Below are 23,675 nucleotides of genomic sequence, written 5' to 3'. Positions count from 1 at the left end.
AGGATGAGACTCTAAATAGGTTAACCAGACTCCAGGGCATGGATGGATCTACACTAAAGGACATTTGGGAACAGAAATAAGAATCTATAAGCCTTAATAAAAGAATACATTAAATTGGGTGGGGGTAAGTGAGGTGAAGTGTGAATAGGGGAGGGGATCTAAATACCATCAAACAATATTGTACGAAAATCGCAAAAAATTCAATAAAAAACAAAATAAACAAATATAAAAGAAAATGAAACAATGAAGGAGAAAAATCAATGTGAAACAAAGACCCAAATTGCACAGCCTGCTGAAGTAAAAAGTGGCAAAGATCAAGCAATATATATCAAAGTTTTAAGCAAATGTCCAAAGTCTATGAACCAAAAATGGTGAATGAAGACAAGCACATCATCCATGAATGAGGGGGCTGGGGATATAGCCGAGTTGGTACATGCCTGCCTGGCATGAGCAAGGCACTGGGTTCAATCCCAAGTATCAGAGACTGGAGGGGTGTGTGGCTCAGTTGGTAGAGTGCTTGCTTCACAAGTTCTGAGCTCTAGATTTGATCCACAGCTGCAGAACTGAGTGTGCACACCTGTATTGCCAGCACTCAGGAGATAGATGTAGGAGGATCAGAAGTTCAAGTTCACCTCATCAGGGATCTATAAGACCCCATCTCAAAACAAACAAACAAACAAAACAAAGAATGAGCACCCACACAACTGATAAAGAAAACCAAGGAGGTAAAAGAAACCAAGTTAGAACCTCCCCAGTAAGGATGGGTACAAGACAATATAGCTTAACTGTGGAGTAAATGCCAAATGCTTTTTTGAGATAAGGTCTCACTCTAGTCCAGGCAAGGATTGAACTCATAGCAATCCTCCTGCCTCAGCTTCCTGAGTATTGAAATTATAGGCCAGAGTCACCACACTAGCATTAAATTGTTTTGAATGCTAATTTAATTTTTTTATTTATCATTTTTATTTGATGTGTTTGAGAGCTTTGTTTGCATGTATGTAAGTGCATCATGTGTGTACAAACCCTCAGAGACCAGAAGGGGGTGTGGGAGCCCCTGAAACTGAAGTTGCAGATGACTATTAGCTGTCATGTGGGTGCTGGGACCTGAACCCAGATCCTCTGCCAGAGCAATCAGTGCTTTAACTGCGAAGCCATCTCTCCAGACCCTTAAATGCTAATATGACATTTTGCACATACGTGCGTGTGTGTGTGTGTATGTCTATATCACTATCTTCTTGTTTGTCTTTGTATATGCATACTTTAATTTTGGTTTTGTTTTGTTTGTTTTCCGAGACAGGGTCTCCCTGTAGCCGCAGCTGGCCTGGAACTTGCTGTGTAGACCAGGCTGGCCTCAATCTCACAGAGATCCACTTGTTTCTGAGCTGGGATTAAAGGTATCTGTACCACCACACCTGGACCACCACTTCTTCAGCTGTATTTACATCAGAGGTGAGGTCAGGGGAAAGGCAGTGAGAACCAGTTTTAAAGAACAGTACATTCACCTAAGGTACCTGCCTCTAAAGTGTTTCTAGGGAGAGAAGAGGAAGAAGGGGAAGGAGACAGCAGATCGCTATAAAGGATGGTCCTGTCTGTATCACTGATGAGGCAGCACAGGCCATTTTGGGAACCTAGGTCAACAGCCCACTTTTCCTACCCACCCTGCTTTTTTAAAAAATTTATTGAATTTTTGTATATTTCATACAGAACATCTTAATCATCTTTATACCCCCTTCCTTCCCTACTGGCCCTCTCCCAAACCGCCCCCCCACTTGAATTCATACATTCTGTCATTTGTGTTAAGATCTATCATGTCAAGTTAGTGGCCCCAGATGTCCCTCAGTGCAAGTTTATCCTCTGAGGTCCAGTCAGCCTATCTAGGCTCCCTCCATTTAAGATCAGCTCTTCCTTACTCAGCTGTAATCAGCTGCCAATAAGACTAAAATTGGGGCTTGCTGTCCATTTCCACAGCTCTGTGCTGGGTTTCTGTCTGCCTGAGATTGCATGGGTCTTGTACATGCTGATACCATTGCTGTAGGTTCATATGAGAACAGTCCCAGAAGCCGGTAGGTCATGTACCTCTTCTCTGGCTGTTACAATACCCCCCACAGTGGTCCCTGAGCCCTGGGTGGGTAGCTTTTAACATAGGACTCCTGTCCAAGGACCCACACTCTGTAGACTCTTATTCTCTATGTTTTGGCCATTTGTACCTTTTGCTTTCCCGGCCCTCTGTTGCATGAGGGAGCTTCATTGATGAGAACTGAAAGATGCATTAGTGTTCTCTTCATCCCTTGTTCTATGTTCCGTGAGCCTTAGATGTAGAGGTTGCATATTAGATGTGCCACTTAGGTTTGGACAACTCACAAACAATCTATGTGTAACCAGTTGTGGAACTCTCTAATAATCTCTGTCTGCTGACAAAAAAGCTTCTTGAGGCTGAAGAGATGGCTCAGCAGTTAAGAGCACTGACTGCTCTTACAGAGGACCCAGGTTCAATTCCTAGAACCCACATGGTGACTATGAACCATCCTTAACTTCAGTCCCAGGGGAATCCCATGCTCTCTTCTGACCACTGTGGCATTGCATGACATGATGCACTCACATACATGCAGACATACACATAAAAAAAATAAAATATTTAAAAAAAAAAGATGCTTCTTTGATGGGTGGTGACTGGGATACTTTGTAAATTTAAGGATCCATATTTTGTACATAGTAAGAAATTACATTTGTCTAGGAATGTGGCAGCCTTGGGGTTTTCTCTAAGATCTGTAACCTCTCCAGCTATGTGTATTTGGCTAGGTTTATATTACCACACACGAATTTCCTCCCATTGTGTAGGCTTTAAGTCCAATTAGGTAGCTGTTGATTACCTGCAAGATAAAAGTGCCACTACTGCACCAATGTCATTTGCTGTGCTGGTCATTAATGTGGTTATTAGGCTTTGAAGCTGGGGTTGGACCATCAACTGATGTTCTCCCTTACCAGCTTGTGTAGTGTTCTCCAAAGCTATGAGAGCTAGCCTTCTGGGGAGGTGGCTTCCAGGTCAGTTCCAGCTCCATTGCTCCAAATCCTGTGTCTGAAGTATGTCCTGCTTTCAGCAGTAGGGTCTTACCTTCCTGTTCTGGGGACCACCCTACTTCTTACCTTATAAATTCTTAGGCTCTAGATCTAGGTTTAATTCTTAGATCTCTGACCTGATTCACATGTTTTGTTTTGGTGATGGTGTTTCAAGATCTAAGAAACTCCTTGTCATGGTTTGAATGTAAAATGTCCTTGACAGACTCATGTGTTTGAATACTTGGTCCCCAGCTGCTGTTCGGGGAGGTTGTGGAACCTTTAGAAGTGGGACCTAGCGGGGCTGGAGAGATGGCTCAGCAGTTAAGAGCACTGATTACTCTTTTAGAGGACCTGGGTTTGGTTCCCAGCACCCACATGGCGGCTATGAACAATTCTTAACTCCAGTTCCAGGGGAATCCAAAGCCCTCTTCTGACCTCCACAGCATTGCACAACGACATGGGTGCACTCACATACATGCAGGCAATACACGCATACACATAAAATAAAAATAAATAAAATATTTTTTAAAAAAAGTGGGACCTAGCTAAAAGAAGTAGGTCACTGGGGACTACAACTTAAGATTTTATAGCCTGACCCCATTTCTTTTTTTTTGCTTCTTGATCTGCTATGAGCAAGCAGCTACTGTTCATTCCTGCCACCATGGAGTCATCTCCACCATGCCTGTCCTGCCATGATGTCCCTCCATAAAGGATTACATCCCCTCAAACCAGGAGCCCCAAAACACCTTTCTATGTTGTTTCTTGTTAGGTATCCGGTAAACTAAGGAGAAAAGGGCCTAGTCACACTAGAGCTTCCCACAAAATGCAAGCCTTTCCTTTGGCACTATATCCTGTGGGTGTGGCCAGCAGGAAGCAAATGGCTCAAGGCCAGGACATGAGGACAGCTAACTCACATCTAGCACTCAGCATGGATCTAAGGAGCTTATATTGATCCATTCAGTTCATTAATTTAATGCCCAAACCACCTCAAAGAATTTGTTTACAATTCAGGTTCAGAAAAAAAGTAAAGCACAGAACAAGCCAGGCTGATGGTGACACACTAGAGAGAACACCGCAGACTGGAAATAAAGAGCTTCTGTTTCCTTCGTGTTTGGAACGCTAGGTAGAGATTTTTCATTTAACTGGTTACTAAAACAAATAGTTTTAGAATTCAAGAGAAAAGAAAAAGCACTAGGTTTAGTTCTAATTGGTGAACAGGAACTGGCAGCAGACGCACAATAGACAAATAGCAAAATAATACAAATGTCAGCAAATTCCCCATTCTCAATAAGAAGTGGAAGCCTATATGATCCTTTGAAATACATTTCTCAATTTTTAAAAGAATTACAACAACCGCCCGGCGTGGTGGCTCACGCCTTTAATCCCAGCACTCGGGCCAGCACTCGGGAGGCAGAGGCAGGCGGATCTCTGTGAGTTCAAAGCTAGCCTGGTCTGCATAGTGAGTTCCAGGACAGCTGGGGCTACAAGGAGACCCTGTCTCAAAAAGACCAAAAAAAAAAAAAAAGAATTACAACAAATTGTTAGCATTGCTGTGAAAAAGTAAAAATGACTAGTCATATACATACAAAGAATACTGCCACCCTCCTGCCTAGAGGTTTTCCAATCCTTCAGAGAGGCCATTTCATCTGCTCTTCAATACAGATAAAAAGCTCTGGTCTTTGTATGCCTTTGAGAGAGGTGATGGATGATCACCCACTGTCCACATCTGGTGAGCCTAAGGTCGCTCCATCTGTCATAGCATGGTGTCCGTCTCTTGTACCACTCTGATCTCAGCTAATAAGCTACTGGAAACCTAGAAAGGGTGAAAAACATGGCTCAAGTATTTTTCTAAATGCAGTAGAAAACAAAATGTAGACAATTTTAGCTAGAACATATGCCTAAGAAGCTGAAGGCTTTTGACTAAATAAGCAGGAAAATCTGGTTTTCATAAAAGGTTTCAACAAATTTTAAAAAGAAAGGAAAAAAAGGCTGGGCACTCTTAGTAGTAGAGCACTTACATAGAGGTATTGTGGTTTGAATCTCAGTACTGAGGGAAGGGAGATTAAGCCTTTGACTAATAAAATTGTTTATTTGCTTCTTTGTTCAATTTTTATTTAAACCTTTACAGGCTTGGGATATTTTTATTAAAACAGAAAGGTTTAAAGGTGAAAATGAGTAAGAAAGCAACAGTGTGGGGGTGTCCCTGTATCTACTGAGGGTGACAGTGTGGGATGTCCTGTATCTACTGAGGGTGACAGTGTGTGGTGTTCCTGTATCTACTGACAGCACATTTAACAACTTCTTTAAGCATCAGCAATGAAGCAATCAATGAAAGCTCTAGACTGTAAAAAGAACATAAGAGAGGGCTGGAGAGATGACTCAGTAGTTAAGAGCACTTGCTACTCTTGCAGAGGACCTGGGTTCAGTTCCCAGCACCCACATGGAGACTCACAACTCCCTGAAACTATAGATCCAGAGGAACCCAACACCCTATTCTGGCCTCCACAAGAACCTGCGTGCATGCAGTACACATACAGACATGCAGACACACACATATATACACATAAGATATTAAATATTTGAGGGGGGGAGAACAAAACAAAGCAACAAAGCATCTTCAGAAATAAAGTTTTATGCTGGGGCTAGGGAGAGACAACATCCAGAAAAGACTTCAGACACTGGTGACCAGACAGAGACAGACCCATTTTAGAGTAAACAATACTTGTGATTTTATGAGATTGGGTTATTTCAACCCAAAAATTGCTGTATCCTAAAGAAACAGTTCTGGGACTGGAGAGACAGCTCAGCAGTTAAGAGTACTGACTGCTCTTACAGAGGACCCAGGTTCGATTCCTAGCACCTATGTGGCAGCTAACAACCATCTGTAACTCCAGTTCCAAGGGATCCGATGCCCTCTTCTGACCTCCACGTGCATTGCACAACAAAGGTGCACCTACCTACATGCAGGCAATACCTCATATACATAAAAATAATAAAAAAGTATTTTTTTTAAAAAAGCAATAGTTCTGATTTGTTTCTATCATCAAGAAAGAGATTGTATATCTAGAAGAGAGTTGATTAAGGTTTAAAAACAAATAAACCAAAAACTGGGTTGGAAGGCAGAGGTAGAAACAGGGAAAGGGGTGAAGTCCAGCAGGCTCAGCAGTGAGCAGGGCCTGCCTCTCCTGTGCTCCCAAGTCCTTCTGCCCACCGTGCCAGGCAACAGCTCCTCCTCCTTTCCTTGGACACAAAAAGGCTTCCAGAAGTATGAAATAAGGCTTTTCTTCTATGAAAGAAGGTTCTTTTTCCAGTTAGCATTAGGGCACTCCTTTCTTTAAGCCCAAAGCAAATCTTTCTTCATGTTAACCTAGGGAACGTGGACTTTTTCCTCTAGTTCAAATAAGAGCTTTTCATGTACCAAAAAACAAAGGCAACTCCTCCCATCCTATCTGAGAGTCTGCTCATGAGGCATTAGGGCCAGACCAGGTCCTTCAAAGAAGTCCTTACCATTCACTCAAAGAAAAATGCAGCTGAAGAGGCTTGGGGGTCTGGGTCTGACAAGCCTACATGAAAATCCTCGAGAGTTCAAAAGTACTCTATGTGAGTTCTAAGGAATGACAAACCTTGATGTCTGCCTTTGCCTTTTCATAAAGAATAGCTGCTTGGCAGATAAAATGTGAAGGCAATTTTAAAGAGAAATCTGTCAGGGGGCCTCTAATCTACTCTCATGAGATACTAGGTGGAGACAGTATATTCCAAGCCTGTAGAACAGCAGACAACCCACAGCATCTGAGTTGGGACAAGTTCACAAAGTGCATCTCCCTCACAGAACAGACCACCACCATGCCCAGAAGGCACCCTTTCCCCCAAGGAACACGCTTCTAGATCAGCTGTCCTCAGGAAGGCTGCAGAGGCAGAGTACCTAGACACACTGAGCTGCTTTACAGCTGGTCTGCCGTCTGGATGGGTCTGCCGTCTGGATGGGTCTGCCTTGGGGTCCACCCTTCCAGTGTTCAGGAGCAATTTCACAGCATATTTGAGAGAATCTACTCTGTGGTGGCCCTTGTGTGTCCTCAGCTTCTGTGTGTCCAGAGTCATGAGACTAGCAAACATCCTACCCTTCCATTCAGCTGTGTTCAGGCTCCCTTCCTGCTGCCACCTCTAGCTCTGGAGTGTTGGCCCCTTTTTCCTGACTGCACTTAGAACACTTCAACTCTAACTGCTGATATCCCCAGCCTGTGGCATTGCCTGAGGCTCTGTAGGTGTCTCTGCCTCTCAGCAGCGCTGCTCATCAGTTTCCCAGTCCATGGTGAGAAAGTAGGTACAGGATGCTGGGTTTATTTTCCCAAGTATCCTTCTGCAGGAGCTAACTAAGATTGAGCTACCCTGGCAGGAAACAGACAGTGATTTCAAAGATGTGCAGCGATAATAAACACTTCTCCTATAACCTTATGACTGCTTACCAAAAACTTGAGAACTCATGCACATGGGTACACTTGGTCTCCAGTAAGAAAAACACTGTTCTACAGCCTATCTGTCATGACAGTGTAATCTAGGATCAAGATACAACTGGAATCATAGAATACCCTTTTCTTGATAAAAGGAGCCAAAAAGCAATGAGAAAGCTTTACAATAGAAGCAATATCTGAAAATATCATGCTATTATTAAAATAACCCACTAACTTTGAAATTAAATGTATTGAATAACATTTTCTGCATGCACTGTTTTCCACATACTCTCTTAAAAAAATATCTACAGGGGCTAGAGAGATGGCTCAGCAATTAAGAGTACTGACTGCTCTCACAGAGGACCTGGGTTTGAGTCCCAGCACCCACATGGCAGCTATGAACCAACCTTAACTCCAGCTCCAGAGGAATCCGACATCCTCTTCTGACCTCTGTGGCACTGCATGACATAGGTGCATTCACATACATGCAGGCAATACACTCATACATGTAAAATAAAAATAATAAATATTGCCAGGCATGGTGGCACACGCCTTTAATCCCAGCACTTGGGAGGCAGAGGCAGGTGGATCTCTGTGAGTTCAAGGCCAGCCTGGTCTACATAGTGAGTTTCAGGACAGCTGGGGCTACAGGGAGACCCTGTCTCAAAAAGACCAAAATAAATAATAAATAAATAAATAAATAATAAATAAATAAATAAATAAATAAAATATTTAAAAAAAAAAAACTATTTACAGACCAGCAAAATGGTTCAGCAGGTAAAGGAGCTTTCCACCAAGCCTGATGACCTGAGATAATCCCTGGGACTCACATGGTAGAAGGGGAGAATCGACTCCCAAAGTTGTACTCTGACCTCCACACATATGTATGCACACACACACACACACACACACACACACCAATAAGTGTAACAAAAAAAATTACTTATGGAATGCAAATGAAATCCAGGGCTAAAGAGATGGCTCAGCAGTTAAGAGCACTGGCTGCTTTTGTAGAGGAACCAAATTCGATTCCCAGCACCTACACAGCAGCTAACGACCATCCAGAACTCCAGTTCCAGGAGCTCCAACACCCTCTTCTGAACTCCATGGGCACTGCACAACACGGGTGCACTTAAATACATGTGGGCAATATACTCATACACATAGAAAATAAATTTTAAAAAAGAATACAAATGAAATCCATTTATTTATTTGAAATATATCGACAAATATCAATCATAATATACAAACAAGCTCTTTAGCACTCAAGAAACAAGAGGAACCAAGCTTTTTCACAGTCTTTTGGACTACCAATTTTTGTTTCTGCTTTTGAAAAATTTATTTTTATTTCATGTATAGGAGAGATTTGCTTGAATGCATGTATATGCAACAAGTGCATGTCTGGTGCCTGCAGAGGCAGGAAGAAGGCATCAGATCCCCTGGATCTGGAGTTACAGACAGTTGTGAATTGCTATGTGGATGCTGGGAACTGAACCCCGGTCCTTTGCAAGAGCAGCCAGTGCCCTTAAGTGCTGAGCCATCTTTCCAGTTCCTGGACTACTGTTCTGAAAAGAAAGAAAGAGGGCGTTTTGGGTTTTATTATTTGTGCTGTTTTGGCTTTTTTATTTTTTTTAACAGTGAGTATGGATTACTACTCAATAAACTTCCAAAATTCTGACAGTAATGTGAGGGTGGTTTAATATCTAAAACTCAATGTAGAAGACCATAAAAAATTCAAAAATAAAAATCAAAGCAATATAACAATAGAATAAGAACAAAAGTAACATGAATTCTTGATATATTCCAAAAGCTCTTTCAAAATAAAAACACTAAAAGGGCTGGAGAGAAGACTCCATGGTTAAGGGCACATACTGCTCTTGCAGAGGATCTGCGTTCAGTTGTCAGCACCCGTGTGAGACAGCTCATAACCGCCTATAACTCCAGCTCTGGGAGATCCTACACCTCTACAGACATCTACACTCACATGCACAGACACATAGGCAGAGAGAGAGAGAGAGAGAGAGAGAGAGAGAGAATGAGAATTAAAAATAAAAATCTTTTAAAATAAAAGTACTCAGGGCTAGGGAGATGGCTCAGTGGTTAAGAGCAGAAGACCCGGGTTTGAGTCCCAGAACCCACATGTCAGCTAACAACTGTCTATAACTCCAGTTCCAGGAGATCCAACACCCTCTTCTGACCTCCACTGGCATTGCACAACATGGGTGCATTTACACGCATGCAGGTATAACACTCATACACATAAAATAAAAATAATAAAAATTTTAAGATAACAATAAAAGCACTCAACAAACTAGAAAGTGAAGGGATACTCTTCAGCCTAATAAATGCTATTTACAAAAACTCACAGTTAACAGAATAATTAGCACTGAGAGACTGAATGCTTCCTCCCTAAGATAGGGAGTAAGACAGGAATATCTGTTCTTGCCACTCAAAAAAACCAAAAACTGATGGGACCAGAGAGATAGTTCAGTAGTTGAAAGTCAGCTGGGAACATGGGTTCAGTTCCCAATACTCACATGGTGGGTAACAATTGTCTGTAACTCCAATTCCAGGAGATCCAGCACCCTCTTCTGGCCTCCATAGGCACTTCATGACATGGGTACACTTACATACATGCAGGCAAAATTCTTATACACATAAAATAAAAATAAATAAATAAAATTTAAAAAATAAACTGACATATAAAAGTTGTACGTATAAAGGAGCAGGGAACATAGCTTGGTTATAAAGTTCTTTTCTGCTGTTAACAAGGCCTGGGTTCCTTTCCAACACCATTCAAACACTGTACATATTTATAGGGTATTATGTAGTGTTTGGATGCATGTATATGTTGTACAGTGTTCAAATTAAGCTAAACATGTCTTTTCACTTCTCAACATTGTACTGAAGGTTCTAGGCAATGTAATTAAGCAAGACGGAGCAACAAGACATGTTTAGATTACAAAGGAAAAAGTACAACAATCTGTTTCATAGATGACATGATTTTATGATAGAAAATCCTAAGGAATCCATTAAAAAGCTCTTCGAACTAATAAACAAGTTCAACAAACAAGGTTACAGAACAGAAGATCAATAGACAATCTCAAGATGAAATTACAAAAATAATTCTTGTCACAGCAGCATAAAAAGACTATTTAGGTATAAATTTAACAGGTAGAATGCAAAACTTATACTTAACTGCAAAATATTGTTAAAGAAAACAATATCTAAAAAATATGGGGGGAAAAAATCCTATGTTTGGGTTGGCAAGATGGCTCAGTGGGTAAAGGCACTTGCTGCCAAGCCTGAGGACTTGAGTTCAATCCCTGGGACCCACATGATGAAAGGAGATAAGTCTACTCCTGCAGTCCTCTGACCTCCCCACACACATAATAGCATGCATGCCTCTCCCCAGCAAAACAATCAGTAAATTTAATTTTTAAAAATTCTATGTTTATAGATTACAAGACTTTACATTCTTAAGATGGTAACAGTACCCAAACCAATCAATAGATTCAATGAAATCTCATTGGAACTCCTACAGATTTCTTGGTAGAAATTGGCAAAATGATTAAAACTTGTATGGAACAAGGAACCTAGAATAGTAAAATCAATCCTGAGATCTCAATTCCACCTTCAAAACTTCCTACAGCACAGTCGTAATGTCAATTAAAATGCCAACATTGACTCTACATAAAGCAGCCTTCCATCCCCTTAAGTATTTTTTTCCTGCTACAACACAAAGGCCACATCCCAAAGATCTGCTTGCCAATTTGCTTGCTAAACATTACCCCAACACAAGAAACAGTGCTTCCCGTTATTGACTGTCCTTCCTGAAGCTCACCTGAATGCTCCAGACCAACGTTCCAAACTGTTCACTGTTGATTAGAATTCTTCAGCAAAACACAGCACAAAACCACAAGTTAAAATAGTCCACATGAACACACTTTAAATAAATAGGTGTCTTTGAAATATAAACATATTTTACACTCTATTATTTTTCTAAATGACAAAAAAAGGAATGAAAATCTTCATGGAAGTTTCCACATCAGTCTTGCCAATTTGCTTGCTAAACATTACCCCAACACAAGAAACAGTGCTTCCCGTTATTGACTGTCCTTCCTGAAGCTCACCTGAATGCTCCAGACCAACGTTCCAAACTGTTCACTGTTGATTAGAATTCTTCAGCAAAACACAGCACAAAACCACAAGTTAAAATAGTCCACATGAACACACTTTAAATAAATAGGTGTCTTTGAAATATAAACATATTTTACACTCTATTATTTTTCTAAATGACAAAAAAAAGGAATGAAAATCTTCATGGAAGTTTCCACATCAGTATGTGTTGCCCATTCTCACGGCATGGGCATTTCAGAGTCTCATTCAGTATATGGACATTTCAATTCTTCCCTTTGTTTTATAGAAGAATTTAGATTCCCACTTCAGGCACAATTCACCAAATAAGGTAAGACCACAGCTAAAAGTTACAAAGAAACACAGCAATGAAGAAAACATCTAAAAACAAGTGCCCCCAATTATCGAGTACCATGCCAGCTGAGATGGAGGTGACCAACCTCCAGAACCTGAGACCCTGAACAGATGGCATGCTCCCATAGCAGGTCCCAGTTCATGTTCAAGGTCTACTAATGCCCCACTGGCCACAACACAGAAGCAAGTAATGAATACATGAGCCCCAGAGACACACAGCAATCAGCAGTGCCACAGGGTGAAGGTCAGCATCTTGTGGGACAGCGGAGTGGTGGCCAGGGCACAGAGAACCCAGATGATATTCTCCCCAGTTTTATCCAGCAAGAGCCAAAATACTGGAGACATGGGCGTTAATATGACGTATACAAAACTCTTAATTGCACTTGCTGACTGGAAAGAAAATCCAAATTTCTCTGTAAAGAATCCCAAGTCCAGGGCTAGAGAGATGACTCAGCAGTTAAGAGCACTGGCTTGCTCCTGCAGAGGACCTGGGTTTGGTTTTCAGCATCCATATGGCTGGTAAAAGCCCTCCCTAATTCCAATAGCAGGTGATCCCATACTCTCTTATGACCTCTGCAGGCACTGCACACATGTAATACACATACATACATGCAGGCAAAACATTCATACACCTAAAATACAAATAAAATTGTTTAAAAAGAATCCTGAGTCCAATGAAAGCAGGTGCAAATGATGCAAGTCCTTTACATGCATTAATTTAATAACTTCACCTGTTTTTTCTTGTTCTTTACCAGGGATTTTCTCTGCCAATCCAAATAAGCAAGGGCCAAGGCACAGATTAGTGAAAGAATGCATTTTATACCCCCATTGTAAGAATCATTGGCAGGGTCATGTGACCAAACTGAACCCATTAAACCATTGACCTTAGAATACGGCCATACCTACCCCCCGCACCCCCAGTGAGGTTCATATTCACTGTACTGCCAATTCTGCCATGCTGAATTGGAGTTCAAACATGAGGTTTAATTCTCTGCCTTTAAATCAACTCATAGCATATATATTCTGGGCAATTGCTAAAACTCTCCGCCAATCCCAAACACAAACCTCCCAAGTTCCATCAGCCAAAAAGCATTAAATATTCCACCTAGAGCAAAAGTAGCCTGCCCAATGCAAACAGAGCAACTAAAAATAGTTGAGCCCATTGTATTCCAATACTCAGCCCATCAAAAAGCCCCTCAAGAAACAAAAAACTACACTAGGGGGCCAAAGAGATGGCTCAGTAGTTAAGAGCACTGACTGCTCTTGCAGAGGGCCTGGGTTCAGTTCCCAGCACCAAACATGGTGGCTAAAACCATCAGTAACTCCAGCTCCAAGGGATGTGATGCCTTCTTCTAACCTTCACAGGCATTGCAGAGCACAGGTGCACTTACACACATGCAGGCAATACATACACATAAAACAAAAAAAAAACTACATTGCTGGGCACAATGGTGGCACACACCTTTAATCCTAGCACTCAGGAGGCAGAGGTAGGCGGATCTCTATGAGTTCCAGGCCAGCTGGGGCTACAGAGAGACACCCTGTCTCAAAAAAGACGAAAAGGTAAAAAAAATTTTAAATTTCAATTTTTTTTAAAAGCTACACTGGGCTAAGCACCTATATATCCAGTTTAACATGAGTCTGAAGGGCAGTAGGACTATCACAGTAAACACAGCTGTGCTGTAGAAGCCAAGGAGGCAAATCAGCAACAGCACGAGGAGCTCGTGTGCCAGGCACCTGGGGTGGCAGAGGGATGACAAGCATGCAAGGTGCCTAGAACTCCACTGCCTGCCTCCGGGCCACTGGTCAAGAGTGCGCATGCCTCCTCCTCTTTTTCTACTGGCCTGGAGCTCAGGATGGAGCAGGAAGCCTGGGCAGCAGAAATGGCAAGCCTGTATTTTTTATAATCATAAAAGTTATTTTCATTATGATAAGATTTTAATTGTTTATTGCAGGTGAACTGATCTTTCAGGGTTACTTAGCATACATAGGAATGAAGGTAGTTTAGGAAGAAGGAGACAAAGTGGTAAAAGTGAGAAGATCTGGGGTTCTACTTACTGACAATGGTACTACACTTAAACCCTCTCCTGAAGGCAGCCAAAATACTGTGGCAGTATAAACATTAGTGTTGGATTAAATTCCACAGCTCATCATACTACCTACCCTCTTGTAAGCTCCCAGCAAGTTCATGCCATACTCATTCAGGAGGAATCCTACATGGAACTCACTGGTCTCATTGTGTGTTTTATTCTGGGTGCTGGGAAACAAACACAGTGTGTCTTTACCACTGAGCCATTTCTCTAGACCCTCACTTTTATTATCTTGTGCATGTGTGGTGGGTATGGGTGTGTGTGTGTGTGTGTGTGTGTGTGTGTGTGTGTATGCATGCTATGTAGAGACCAGAGATCATTATCTGGTGTCATCCTTTATCACCTTGTTTTTTGAAACAGAGTCTCTTCAATGAACCTGTAACTCACGGAACAGTTAGATTGGCTGACCAGTAAGCTCCAGGATCCTCCTGCCTGTTCTACCCCAGCTCTAAGTTATAGGCTCAAACTACTGTGCTGAACTTTGGTTGTCATGCTTGCTTGGCAAGCACTTTGCCCACTAAGCCATCTCTCCAATCCCTAGGCTCTCACTTCTAAAATGAACTATTTATTTCCTTCTTTCTCCTCAGCCTTGCCTCTATCTCAATAGACCCATTCAGGCAGCTTCTCCCTCTGCTTCCCCACACCTAGTTCCTACACAAACTCACTGACCCTTTCAGTGACAACAGAGGAAATACCCCAATCAAACCAAAGACCAGCCTCCTACCCAGGTGGCTCTGGAGCCAGGACTTCTTGGCCCTGAAGACTTCATCTTGGGCTCTTCTACATTACCAGTGTCTTTCCCTATGGGATCATTCACATCAGCAAATATGCACTAGAATCTCCTATCTTTATCAAAACATAAAAGTCAAGGGCTGGAGGGATGGCTCAGTGGTTAAGAGCACTGACTGCTCTTGCAGGGGAGACCCAAGTTTGAGTCCCAGCACCCACATGATGGCTAACAATGGTCCCTAACTCCAGTTTCAGGGGATCAGATGCCCTCATGGGCCAGCACAGGTATACTTACATACATGCAGGAAAAATGCTAATATATATAAAATAAAAATAGATACATACTTTTTTTGAAGTGTATTTCTGTAGTTGCAGAGGATCCAGGTTCGGTTCCCAGCACCCACATGGTAACTAACAACTAGCTGTAACTTCAGTTCAAGGGGATCTGATGTTCTCCTCTGACCTCCATAGGCACTGCATGCACAGGTGCATTTATATACATGCAGGCAAAACACTCTCATACATTTAAAAATTAAAGCTGGGCATGGTGGCATACAACTTTAATACCACCACTCAGAGGCAGAAGCAGGTAGATCTCAATGAGTTCAAGGCCAATGTGGTCTACATAAAGAGTTCTAGGCCAGGCAGGCCTAGAGAGTGGAACCCTGTCTCAAAAGCAAAAACAAAAACCCTACACACAAAAGCCAGGCCTAGTGGTTTGTAATCACAGAATTCAGAGTGCTGAGAAAAGAGGATCTTGAGTTTGAAGCCAACCTGGACTACATAGTAAGACTCTGTCTTAAAGTGTGTGTGTGTGTGTATGTGTCTGTGTGACTGTGTGTTATCTGTGTGTGTCTGTGTCTGTGTACAGGTGTATGTGAGGGCTGGGTTTTAGGTCACTGATAGAGCATTTGCATATCATGCATGAGGTTCTAGGTTTGTTCTTCTGTACTGAAAAAACAAGTCTGCAGTTTTCTACACATAGGTTGTATTTCTTTTTTAAATATTTTATTTATTACTTTTATTTTATGTGTATGTGTGTATTGTCTACATGTAAGTGTGTGCACCCGTGTTGTGCAATGTCTGAGGAGGACAGAAGAGGCTGTCAGATCTCCTGGAACTGGAGTTAGAGACAGTTGTTAGCTGCCATGTGGGTGCTGGTATTTGAAACTGGGTCCTCTGCAAGAACAGTCAGTGTTCTTAACTGCTGAGCCATCTCTCCAGCCTATAGGTTGTATTTCAATAAAATGTTTACATTGTCCAAAATCTCCCTTGACCCAGTTTCCCAGTGTATTTTTCCACTCTTTCTTACATGTACTCAAAACTTTCAAGAGTTGCCTACAGAGCATCTCATTGTCATTTCCTTCTTTGGCCCACCCTGAGATTATTTAACTCACCTCCCAAGTGCTGAGAACATAGGCATATGCCACCACACTTTGTTTGTACAGTAGTGAGGGTCATACCCAGGCCCTTGTGCATGCTAGGCAAGCACTTTCCTAACAACACTACATACCCAGCTTGAGGATACACTTTTAAAAATGTATGTGCCTCCGGGTGTGGTGGCACATGCCTTTAATCCCAGCACTCAGGAGGCAGAGACAGGTGGATCTCTGTGAGTTCAAGGCCAGCCTGGTCTACATGTTTCCAGGCCAGCTGGGGTTACAGGGAGACACTGTCTCAAAAAGACGAAAGAAAGACAGAAAGAAAGAAAGAAAGAAAGAAAGAAAGAAAGAGAAAGAAAGAAAGACAGAAAGGAAAGAAAGAAAGAAAGAAAGAGAAAGAAAGAAAGAAAGAAAGAAAGAAAGAAAGAAAGAAAGAAAGAAAGAAAGAAAGAAAGAAAGAGGAGTACATGCCAAAGGCAAGGCTCACTCCACAGTTTTCATCCTACTGGGCCTTTCATTGGTATTTACATCCTCCTTAAAACTCTGTCCCTGAGTCCCTAACACTGACAGCCCTGATCTTCCTCCCATCTCAGGGCACCTCCTGTACAATCTCACCTGCTGTCCTGAGCTACACTAGCTGCACTGCTCAGATTCTCTCCAGTTCTTTCTCCTGTGTAGCTTTAAACCCTCCCTAGGCTCACTGGCCTCTGGCATAAAGGCAATAGTTGCCTTTGCCTAGATTCTTTGGGCCAATATTATGGAAAACCTAATTCTCATCATTCATATGCCAAGGTCAATGTTACTTCCTCAGGAGACTGTTTTGGTCATTGTCTCTCACGTGACTCTCCTTTAACACTCTGTAAGCATTATCATCAATTAAGGACTGGGGGGTTCTGGGGATATGTATGGTTCAGCAGTAGGGCACAGGCCTACCCTGTATGAAGTCCTGGGTTCCATCCCTGGCACTGCAAAAGGTGGGAAGGATGTAGTTCAGTGGCACTGTGCTTAACATGTGCAAGGCATCCCTGGGTTCCATCCTCAGCACCACAATGAGAAAAAAAAAAAGCAGGAGGGGGGACTGAGGCAAATGGTTCAGCAGGTGTCCACCTGAGTTCAATTTCCAGACTCCACACGGTGGAAGGAATGGCTCCCAAAAGTTTTCCTCTGCCCCCCACATGTGCCCTATAACATGTGTATACCCCACACAGAGAAAGAGAGAATAAGGCTCTGTATGCTTGACAAGTATGCATGTCTCCAACCCACTCCCAACATGCTACACAAACGTGCCATCTGGGCTGAAGAGATGGCTCAGTGGTTAAGAGCATTGGCTGCTTTTGCAGAAGACCCGGGTTCAAATCCCAGTACCCACACGGTGGCTAACAAGTGACCATAACTCCAGTTCTAAGGGACCTGACACCCTCTTCTAGCCTCTGTGGCACTGCACGACACAGGTGTACTTATATGCATGCAGGTATAACACTTATACACATAAAATACAAATAATAAATAATTTTATTTTTTAAAAAAAGGTGCCACCTCACTGACCAAAGTATTCTCAGTACCTAAGTACCTAGAACCAAGCCTGGCACATAAGTCCACAAATGCTTCCAAGAGAATGTGCTAGGCTTGCTCCTACCTTAGGGGGGTAAATGACTACTTAACAAAACCCTCTCAGGATCAAGTCTCATAATTTAAAAATGTATTGCCATTAAAAATGATGGCCTACAACTACTGCCACAGTGAAGAAACTGCATATATATATGATATTGAGATTTATAACAGAGCTTTAATGAGGTGAAAAGAAAAAAAAAACACTGAAGGAGGAAAAAAAGCAAATTATAGGTGACATTCTCTTTTTTTTTTTTTTTTTTTCCTTGATCTTTTTGAGACAGGGTCTTCCTGTAGCCCCAGCTTGCCTGGAACTCACTATGTAGACCAGTCTTGCCTTGAACTCACAGAAATCCTCCTGCCTCTGCCTCCCAAGTGCTGGGACTAAAAGACATGTGGCACCATGACTTGCATAGGTGACATTTTCTATATTCTATGAGAATATTCTGAGAGGATCTGAATTCTTGGTAACTATATAACCAAGAAGGTAAATAGAGTTCAGCTACTCCTAAGTTATGATAAAATAAATTAAAAAATCAGTCTCTGTAAATACAAAGAATATGCTGGACGTCAAATATGGGAAACAAATTCTTGGAGGAGTACAATTGTTGTAATGTAAGGTGTGTATCTTCATGGGTGACTACACAGTTTCTGAGTAGTTGCATACCCACAACCCATGACGCCCCCGTAACAACATGACAAGGTTCATTCCAGAATTCCATGTCCTGGAATAGAAGTTTTGAGCTCACAATGGTTAAAAGAAGGCTGTAGGCTGGATGTGATAGCACATACCTTTAATCCCAGCACTCAGGAGGCAGAGGCAGAGGCAGGTAGATTTATTTTGATATATCACAGTGAAAGATTTATCGTCCTCTTTTTTTTTTTTTTTTTTTTTTTTTTTTCAAAAAAAAAAAAAAAAAAAAAAAAAAAAAAAGCAGGCTGCAGTTAAGTATAGGGAATTCTATGCTATGGTGGTTCTGGGACTGAATGTTTGACCTACCTCTTCACCCCATGCCTCTAACCTGCTTAGTACACAGGAAAGGTCAGAGACCCGGGATGATTATGGGAACTGTTGGAAATCACACAACAGTCTGCCTTTGTGTAACTATAAGTTCTTACTTTATACTTGGTGCCTTAACAAGCCCTTCCAATGGTCAGCTACTCAGGAAACCTGCTCCTCCCTCACTGCCACATACCTTTGCTGAGGGAGGCAGCAGAGTTCCAGAGGCAGGGGCAAGGTGAGGGAAGTCACTTCTCACACTCAACTTCCTCATCTACAAAATGATAACAACATAATTATACCTCAGATAGAACTATGGAACATTAAAGTGAAACTATGAAATAAATGAAATACGTAGAGTGTGAGGTTAGTTAGCATGCACTAGGGTTCAGTCCCCAGCACCAAAATTAAAAAGCAAATTAAAATGAAATAATGTAAACAAAAAAGCTATAGGAAGCACTCAAGGCCATAAGTGATACATAGGAACCATTCGTAAATGTTCCTCATTGTCATTACTGTGGACGTTAGCATAACTGTTAATACACCCGAACAATTCATGTTCATCTAGGTTAAAAGGAATGAGGAAAGTCATAAGAAAATAAGCACTCCAGGTTCTCGTGTAAACAGGACATACTTAGAATTCACGGCATACAAGCTACAAATTGTAAACTCTCCACTAAAAGTAAAGGTTTGTCCAACTTCAGAAAGATAGCCAAACAGGGGCCATAGAATACTTGCCTAATTTGTGTGAGGTCCTGGGTTTGATCCCTAGAACAGAAAAAAAAAAGAAAAAAGAAAAAAAGAAAAAAAAGCTGAATATAAGTTTTGTGGCCTCAATTTCAGCAAAGTATTGATATGTTTTTATCTGGAGAGCTCCCATCTAACACCAGGCAACATGTTTCCTGCCATGGTGTTGCACTACACAAAACTGACTTTATGGGGTCGCAGAGATGGCTTAGTGGTTAAGAGCACTGACTGCTCTTACAAAGGACACAGGTTTGAGTCTCAGTACCCACATGGTGGCTAACAACCGTTTGTAGCTCCAGTTCCAGGGGATTCAGTGCCTTCTTCTGACCGCCGCAGGCATTGCATGACAGGGGTATTCCTACCTACATGTAAGCAATACACTTATACACATAATTTTTTTTTTTTAAACTGACTTTGTGGGCCAGGCATGGTGGCACACACCTTAAATCCCAGCACTTGGGAGGTAGAGGCAGAGGCAGAGGCAGGTGGCTCTCTGTGAGTTCAAGGCCAGCCTGGTCTACATAGTGAGTTCCAGGTCAGCTGGGGCTACAGGGAGACCCTATCTCAAAAAGACGAAGAAAAAAAAAAAAAAACCCCAAAACAGACTTTGTTAATGATATACTAGTTTCTATTACAGAGCTAGAGAGATGGTTCAGAGTTTAAGAGCACATACTATTCTAGAGGAGCAGAGTGCAGTTCCCAGCAGCCCTGTCTCACCACTGCCTATAACCCTAGCTCCTGGGGATCTGAAGCCCTCTTCTGGCCTTCACAGGCACACATGGCATACATTCACACAGATACATACATAAATAAAATAATAAAAATAAATTTATTGGGGCTGGAGAGATGGCTCAGCAGTTAAGAGTACTGACTGCTCTTGCAGAGGACCCAGGTTCAAATCCTTGCACCGACATGATGACTAACAACCATCTGTAACTCCAGTTCCAGAGGATCCAACGCCCTCTTCTGACTCCAGAGGCATTGTACAACATGAGTGTACTTACATACATGCCAGCAATACACTCATACACATAAAATAAATAAAAATTTAAAACAGAGAAACTGGACCCTCATATGCTGTTGGTGAGTATATATAATGATGCAGACACTCTGGAAAAGAGCCTAGCAAAAGTCTAAAGAATTACCAAATGGCCCACTGATTCCTTATGTAGATATAATAAACCCTAGTGGAGTAACATACTTCCCAAAGAACTTGTACATAAATATTCATAGCATTATTCATAAGAGCTAAAAACTGGAAATAATCCAAATGCCCATCAACTAATAAAGGGATGCATAAAATGTGTAATTATATATATATATATATATATATATATATATATTATATTTCATAAAAAGGAATGAAGCTTTAATGAGAGGGTAAGGTAGATGGATAACAAGTTCAAGGCCAGTCAGGACTTCATAGCAGACTCTGTCTCAAAAATAACTGAAAAACTATTCATGCTCCTGTAAGAAAGCCTAATTAAACTTAGTGGATCACCAAAAAGAGGAAAAAGGACAAAAAAACAAAAAAGGCATGACAGTGGAAGGGGGACTGGCTGGGAAGAGAAAGGAGACTGGAAGGAGGAGACAGGAGCAAGAAAGCAAAATAGGAGTAAGTATGATCAAAATACAGTATATACAGGTACATAAATATCATAATGAAACTCATCATTATGTATGCAAGATGAAGTATAAGGAATGGCTTTTACAAGACGGACATAATTCTAAAATTATGGACTAAAGACCTTCCTTCACCTTGCAACCAAAAAGCTACTGTTAATAACTGTAAACAAGCTCAGGAGCCATATGTTCCTCTCAGCTCTCAGGACCCTCCACCCAAGATAGTGAATGAATATAGATGTGCATGCTTTGCATATCAAAAGAATTGAAAGCAGCCAGGCATGGTGGTGCAGCTTTTAATCCCAGTACTTGGGAGGCAGAGGCAGGCGGATCTCTGTGAGTTCAAGGCCAGCCTGGTCTACATAGTGAGTTCCAGGACAGCTGTGGCTACAGGGAGACCTATCTCAAAAGGACCAAAAAAAAAAAAAACCTGAAAGCAATGCTTTTCTCATTGCAAACAATGAAAAATCTGTTTGTTGTTGTGTGATATTCTTGGCAAGATTCTCTGATAAAATAAGGGTGGGTGTTAACTTCTACTTCCCCATTTCATGCTGGAGATACTATTTCAATAAAGAATGAGGGAAGCCCTGGCTCTGGGGCACAGTTTCAAGGAACAGGTGCTCTGCAGTTTGGGTCTGCTCTCGGCCTTAAAACAAAAGCTGAGTCAGGCTGCTTCTTTATTCAGGCATAACTGTAATGTGGCTCTGAAACACTGTAATGAAAACCTGATGAACAAGCCCTGGAAGAGCTCATGATAAACCCTGAAAACATTACTTTAAGCAGAAAAAGCTAGTCATAAAAGGAAACATGATAAATGACTGCAGTTGTGTGAAATATGCAAAATAGGGAAATCAGTTGAGATAGAAAACTGACTGATTGTCTAGGGCTTGGGAGACAACAGGAGAATTAATGGTAACAGTTAAGGGATATAGATTTCTTTAGGGGATTAGGAAAATGTAAAATTATTTGTGGTTACAGTTGGACAGTTCTGAATATTTGAAAGTCATTAAATTGTATCCTTTATTTTTTTTAATATTTTATTTATCATTTTTATTTTACATGTATGCATGTACTGCCTGCATGTAGAGGAGGACAGAAGAGGCTGTCGGATCCCCTGGAACTGGAGTTATGGACAATTGTTAGCTGCCATGTGGGTGCTAGGATTCAAACTCAGGTCTTCTGCAAGAACAGTCAGTGTTCTTAAGCACTGAGCCATCTCTCCAGCCCTAAATTGTATCCTTTAAATGAGAGGATTGTATAGTATGTGAATTATATCTCAATAAAGTTTTATTTATTTAAGTATTGTGGATGGAGCTGTGGGTTGTGTTTGTGCTAGGCAAGAGCTATACCACTGAGCTAATCTCTAGCCCAAAGCTTGTTTTGCTTAGTTTTGGGTCTTCTGAGACAGGGTCTCACTATGTAGCCCTGGCTGTCTGGAATCCACTATGTGGACAAGGCTGGCCTCAAATTCACAGAGATCCACCTGCTGGGATTAAATTTACCACAATGGGTTTGTTTTGTTTTTTGAAACACAGCTTTACCTGATAAGCAGCCCAAGCAAAACTGGAACTTGAAGCAATCCTCCTAAATCAGCCTCCTGAGTGCTCAGATTCTGGGTATGAATCACCATGTCCACCTCCAAGACTTATTTTTTTAAGATTAAAAAAATGAAGTTTAAGCCAGATGTGGTAATGCACACCTTTAGTCCCAGCACTCAAGAGGCAGAGGCAGGCAGATCCCTGTGAGCTCAAGGCCAGCCTGGTCTACATAGCAAGTTCCAGGCCAGCTAGGCCTACAGGGAGACCCTGTCTCAGAAAGACCAAAAATAGAAGTAATAATGATAACAATAATAATAATAATAAAATGAAGTTTACAAAAAGTTTAAAGTTTAAAACAATGTAAACTTTCAAGGAAGTAATCTGTCAACAATCAAGAGTCTTTACATAGAGAGAAAAGTATAAATTTGCCACCAGAACAAGCATGAGGGTGTTGCTGATAAGTTCCTTAAGATAGTTCCAGAACATAAGAAATTGAGGGCATGCTTAGGGACTAGTAACTATGAGGTGATGGGGAGAAAGGGGGTGAATCAAAGAGCTGGGAAGATGGCTCAGTGGGTAAAAGCTCTTGTGCAAGGACCAAATCCTATGTAAATCCTGTAATTCCATTGCCTCTACTTCAACAGAGAAGCAAAGGCAGGGGAATCCCTGGAAACTCCTGAGCCAGCCAGCCTGGGGAACCAACAGCAAAACCAGAGACCAAGGCTCCTCTGACCTCCACACATATGTTGTGTCTACATGTGTGTGCATGCACACACACTTTTTTTTTCTAAAGCATCAGTTGTTAGAACTGGCCTAAAAAAGCCACAAATAAAAAATAAAGAATTTAAATTTCATTCAATTGGTCTGCCTTCAGTTTCAAAGTTCATGAACTAGTTTTACCGGTATGGAGCAGGAGCTGATGAAAGGCAAATTCCAGGGTCTGACCCCTGAAGAGTCAATTG

The 23,675-nt window shown here is 41.6% G+C and overlaps 1 protein-coding gene and 1 pseudogene across 1 annotated transcript in view; both read right to left on the bottom strand.

The window, feature by feature from the left end:
* Prdm10 (PR/SET domain 10) overlaps window positions 1-23,675 on the bottom strand; it is a 143,836-nt gene that overhangs the window by 100,463 nt on the left and 19,698 nt on the right. The gene's annotated exons all lie outside the window — the stretch shown is intronic.
* LOC103749259 lies at window positions 11,888-13,816 on the bottom strand (annotated as a pseudogene).

The sequence above is a fragment of the Nannospalax galili genome, unplaced genomic scaffold, assembly GCF_000622305.1.
Source record: "Nannospalax galili isolate Female #2095 unplaced genomic scaffold, S.galili_v1.0 scaffold6, whole genome shotgun sequence".
In the NCBI taxonomy this organism is placed as follows: domain Eukaryota; kingdom Metazoa; phylum Chordata; class Mammalia; order Rodentia; family Spalacidae; genus Nannospalax; species Nannospalax galili.
Note: the sequence above shows the minus strand (reverse complement) of the source record. Positions and strands in the feature narration are given on the sequence as shown.